Here is a 5805-nt window from a genome sequence, read left to right as displayed (position 1 = left end):
GCTTGTGGCTCTTAGCTACTCAGTGCGAGAAAAATGTTCTCTTCAGTTGTGTGATGTTGAGAACCGTCAATGTGGTTCCTTCTTCAGTGGGAAGCCAGCCCCAACTCTACCCCCAGTCTTCTACCCTCGATGTTCATGCCACTCCATCCAAAGGCCCACCTTTGCAACCTGTGCCCCTTGGGAAGTCAATGTTAAATCTTATCCAGAAAACAGACTGGGAGTCCGTTTGAGTTGTCCTGATGATGTGTGTGAGTCAGCCTTCTCTACCAGGCCACGCAGTCTTTGTTCGTAGAGATCTTCCTGAGCAAAGAAAAATGACATCTCACAGACCTGTCCCTTACCTCAGTATGTCTAATTGTGGCATGCACTTTTATACTCATGATATTGAATGTCATCTTTGTACACTTCGAACGACAACTCTTGCTAGTTTTTCCAAGGAGATGACTGATGCTGAGAGAGAAACTTGCCCAAGGTCGCTCAGCTGGTGCAGATAATCTGCTTCCAAATGTGGTGGAACACAAAGCTCCCAAAATGAAGGATCTCTCAGGATCACATCCAAATCACCTAGAGAGCTTGAAAAAGAATTGGAGATTCCTGAGAAATTCCTGGCCCATCTTCAGAGCCTGCTGCAGGTCCAGAGAAGGATCTGGAAAGGGAGTCCACAGTGAACTTGCTGGGTCCCTCCTCTCTGCCCCCTGCAAAATTTCTCTTTTAGATCTCACCTTAAATCTAATTCCTGGGGAAGCCTTCTGGACCTCCTTGACTCAAATTCCCAATCTCACAGCTTCACAATGCTGCCTAAACTTTTTTCATAGCTGTTATCACAATCATAATTTTATATTTATTTGTGTAATTATTTGATAACATCTGACTTCCACCACTAGACTATACATTCTGTCAGGGCGAGTTCTGTGCCTGATTTTAGCCACTGTTGTGTTTTCTGTGCCTGGTACATCCTTGACATTCAATAAGTGTTTATCAGATGCTTGTTGACTGAAAACAGGATACTAGACCAAATGGTCCATGGGGTACCTGTCAAACAGTTGACTCTATAAATACTTGTTTGCTTCCTCTTAAGACATCAAATTTAGAATAAGCAGTAGCTGAGAAAGTATGGTTTTTCTGACTTACCATCACTTGACATGATCACAGTATATCCAAGCAGCTGCTGTCCAGTGATCGCCACCTGAAATGAGCCATCTGAAAGTAGGGGAGATGCCTGGGTGCTCACTGCTGCATCCTTAGAACCCATCCCAGGGACTGCCGCACTGATCCCAGATGCTCAGTCAATGTTTTCTTCCACAAATGAGTTCAAATAGGCCAACATCAATGAAGTAAAGGCACTGTCTGCTCCTCCTTTCTCAGTTCATTTTTCTCTTCCTCAGAAATGCCTCCAGGGGTCCTTGGAAGCAGGACTTAAACTAACATGTCCTTCTGGCTAGTGACATGACAGAGAAAACAGTCAACAATAAAGAGCATACCATATGGCAATATCCAAAATGAGATGACTTCAGGAAAAAAATGTGATTCATGGAGACATGAGGCAAATTTGTGGGGAGAAGAGGTGAATTTGCAAAAAGTGCCATCCTTTGTAAACCAAAGTCACCAGTGACATTGACTAAAAGACAATTGTACAAAAATGCAAGGAAGTCTTGGCCTTCCTTTTCAGGTGCTGTACTTAGTCGCTCAGTTGTGTCTGACTCTTTGCAACCCTGTGGACTGTAGCCCACCAGGCTCCTCTGTCCATGGGGATTCTCCATGCAAGCATACTGGAGTGAGTTGCTATGCCCTCCTCCAGGAGATCTCCCCAGAGATCAAACCCAGGTCTCCTGCATTGCAGGCAGACTCTTTACCTTCTTAACCACAAAATACCATAATTAGTGGCATGTAAAACCTATGTTCTCTCTCTCGTTCTCTCTCTGTTTGTATATGTGTGCATGTGTGTACAGATGTATCTGCTGCTGCTGCTGCTGCTAAGTCGCTTCAGTCGTGTCCGACTCTGTGCGACCCCATAGATGGCAGCCCACCAGGCTCCCCCGTCCCTGGGATTCTCCAGGCAAGAACACTGGAGTGGGTTGCCATTTCCTTCTCCAATGCAGGAAAGTGAAAAGTGAAAGTGAAGTTGCTCAGTCGCGTCCGACTCTTAGCAACCCCATGGACTGCAGCCCACCAGGCTCCTCCGTCCATGGGATTTTCCAGGCAAGAGTACTGGAGTGGGGTGCCATTGCCTTCTCCGACAGATGTATCTATCACTTGCTAAATGGCTTCTACATCAAAGTGTCCATTTTTGTAACAGCATAGCTATATCAGCTCATTTTAATTGGACATCCTCCCAAAAATGCACTTTAGTTCAAAATCCTTAATAGCTGCTTAGTAACTTTACTCTTTAAGTTCAGTGTACCAAATTATAAGTACCTTCTGAGGTAATTTGATTTTAATTATTCAACTCCAAGTCTTACAGAGCACTCAGTGGTCTTTGTAGTCAGGCAGGGGCATAATTATTCTATTTATTTCTCTACAACCAATATTGATGGTTTCCTAAGGTCTGTTGTAGTGGGTTAAATTATTTCCCCAAATCTATGTCCACCCAGAACCTCAAAATGTGACTTTAGTTGGAATAAAAGTCTTCATAGGTGTAATTCGCTAAGAATCTCAAAATGAAATCATGTTGGATTTTGTGTGGGCCTATGGGCTTCCCTCATTGCTCAGTGGCAAAAAAAAAAAAAAAAAAATCCACCTGCCAATGCGGGAGACCTGAGTTCGATGCCTGTGTCAGGAAGATCCCCTGGAGAAGGCAACGGCAACCTACTCCAGCATTCTTGCCTGGGAAATCCCAAGGACAGAGGAGCCTGGCAGGCTACAATCCATGGGGTTGCAAAGAGTTGAACAAGATGGAATGACTAAACAACAATGGGTCAATGGCTGGTGTCCTTATAAGAAGAGGAGGGAATGCAGAGAGACACAGATAAGGGGGTAATGTGAAGAATGGGGAGACTGGAGTGATACATCTACCAGCAAAGAAACCCCAAGTGTTGTAAGAAGCTGCAGAAGCTGGGAAGAGGCAAGGGAGGATTCTCACCTAGAGGCTTCAGAGGGAGCATGGTCCTTCTGATGACTTGATTTCAGACATTGAGCCTCCAGAACTGTGAGAGAGTAAGTTTCTGTTCTAAGCCACCAAATCTGAGGTTATATTTTAGGAAATTACATCTAGGTGCTGAGGATTCCACCTACCACTGGAGTGATACAGTCATCCTTCTAGTTACACATGAAGGAAACATAATCCTTGCCAGCCTTCTCAGTTTCCTTCAAACACTCTCCTCTTTCTCTGACTCTGACAGCACCCCACCTGCTCTGTGTGGCCACTCCATGGCACAGCGTTGGTTTCCTGAGCAGCACCTCTCACTAGAGGTGAGAGGCAGTGAGCTGTCAGGGAGGAGGGCAAGGGCACCTCCACCAAAAGGGATGAGAACATGGTGGAAAAGGGTGGACAAATGTCCCTTCCATTCGATTCCTCCAAGGGATACTGTCTCCCTGATTCCAGAGAAATCCAGACTCATCAGGGAACATGCCTGCCCAGGCTTCACCTCTTTCCTCATCATCGCTGCTGCTGCTTACTGCTACTAAGTCGCTTCAGTCGTGTCCGACTCTGTGCGACCCCATAGATGGCAGCCCACCAGGCTCTCCCATCCCTGGGATTCTCCAGTTCACCGAAATCTGCGTCTCCCAAGTTGAGACTTGACTGTTTAGTCCTGGCTTCAGGCTCTGATTTCAGATCCTGGAAGACAGAATGGTTAACTTGAGCAAATTAATAAACATTTCTGTGCCTCAGTTTCTTCCTCTGTAAAATGGGGAGATTGACAGTTTCTACCTCATACAAGTATGGTGAGAATTAAATAAGTCAACATATATAGAACACTTGAAAGGTGTACAGGTATGTAATAAGAGGTAAATAATGTTAAATGTTACAGAGGATAAGAAGATTTTGGTTTTAACACCAAATGCTAATAAGAATTCTCTAGTAAGCCCTAATTTTTCAGTAACAAGCTGATAACTATGTAAATATCTTACTTTAGAGTGATCAGAAAGAAGAAAGGAAAAAAAAAAAAAGAAACAGCATGTGGGGGGAAGAGTCACTAGGAAAAAAGGGCCCAAAAGCAAACATTGTTTTTGCCAGGTGTCAGTTCATAAATCTTTCTTTAAAAAAACAAACAAACAAACAACAACAACAAAAAACCTGATTACCATAACAGAGGAAAATAATTTCCTATTCTTTTCTGCAAAGGCAAAGGGTACTTGGCTTACGTCTACAAGCAATTTTATCAATAGCAACCACTTCACAGATGTAACAAAAGCTGCCATTCTCATGGTGATGTGCTGGGCATCAAGCTAAGCTCTTTATTCTTATCATCATCTTTAATCCTCACAACAACCTTTGCCATGGGATTGTATACATTTCAGAGATGAGAAAACAGTTTCACAGAAAGAAGACAAGTAATTGCCCAAGGTCACAAAACCAGAAAGCAGAGTGCTTGGGATTTGAGTTCAGAATTCTGACTTCAAAGTTCATTATCTCATCTTTCCCTATTGTGTTAGGCAGCCTGTGTTTATCTCTAAAACCAGACAGTTATTACAAGGATGGAAAAGTACTGAAGGAGTATAAAGTACTAGCTTCCCCACAGGAGTAATCTGTGTTCTCAAACTACTTGGATACCCTACAAGTGAGATTGCATAAAAAGGAGGTGGTCCATTCCCAAGGGGTGCTGTGGTAAAGAGTCTGCCTGCCAATGCAGGAGAAGCAGAAGACTCGGGTTTGGTCCCTGGGTCAGGAAGATCCCTTGGAGAAGGAAATGGCAACCTACTCCAGTATTTTCGCCTGGAAAATCCCATGGACAGAGGAGCCTGGTGGGCTACAGTCCATGGGGTCATAAAGAGTCAGATAAGACTGAGGGATTGAGGACTGACCACCATGCTCTGCAACCCTTGCCCTGTTAATTAGGAACCACATACACACACATGAGTTTTTAGCATCTGAAACAGACTCACTCACGAGGCATCAAAAAGGTGGCTTACAAGAAGTGCATGGTTTGAAACCACAGTACTAAAGCATACTGCAGTGAGCCAAGGACAGCAGCGTGGAGGGTGAGGCTCCCTAAACAATAGAACTCCCACAGCACTGCTCACGTGATGGAGTCAGAGCCCAGTGTAAATACCAACAGCCCTCCACAACAGCATCCCACTCCTGACACAAGTCCCTCCTTTCTTTCTGTCTCAGTCTGCCCTGCCGGTGCAGGCACTCTGCTCTCCTGACCCAAGAATGATGAATTAGGGTGTGTGGGGGGTAGGCACTCTGCTCTCCTGACCCAAGAACGATGAATTAGGGTGTGTGGGGGGTACGGGGAAGAGTAGTCATTTTCCTGAGCAACAAGAACTGACATTTTCCCATGCCTAATCAGAAAGGAACTAAGCACTGTAATGTTAGCCAATCCCTTAGAGCTCCTGGGATAAGAGACATTATATAAGTGTTAATTATTATTGCAGTTGGAAGAACAGCTAACACAGTAAGAGTTTTTAAGGGATGAAATGGAAGGCTTTGAGTCAGGGACGATTAGGATGGCTTTACTGCTCCTTTCAGTGAAGGCGTCATCATAAGGCTTACCTGAACATAAGCTTATTGGCTGGCTGTCAGGTTGCAGGACAGTAATAAGCGCCAGAACACTTCCCTTGGAAAGTGTGTTCTTAAAATGTATTCAGACTCATTAAAAGTGGGATGTGTGTGCCATTTCCTCCTCCAGGGGATCTTCCCTA

At 44.5% G+C, this 5805-nt stretch overlaps 1 long non-coding RNA gene across 1 annotated transcript; it reads right to left on the bottom strand.

Annotated features, from left to right (window-relative positions):
* Positions 1–341: 341 nt before the first annotated feature.
* On the bottom strand, positions 342–3775 carry LOC147356735 (uncharacterized). The gene is made up of 3 exons (XR_015143509.1): positions 3080–3775; positions 1132–1438; positions 342–572 (listed from the first exon to the last, which is right to left on the bottom strand). It is a non-coding gene; the product is annotated as an uncharacterized LOC147356735 (long non-coding RNA).
* Between the last annotated feature and the right edge of the window lie 2030 nt (positions 3776–5805).

This window comes from Bos grunniens, chromosome 16 (genome assembly GCF_055505025.1).
Source record: "Bos grunniens cultivar Pamir isolate PY7600 chromosome 16, Bosgru_T2T1.0, whole genome shotgun sequence".
Taxonomy (NCBI): domain Eukaryota; kingdom Metazoa; phylum Chordata; class Mammalia; order Artiodactyla; family Bovidae; genus Bos; species Bos grunniens.
This window is presented reverse-complemented; position numbering and strand designations above follow the sequence as displayed.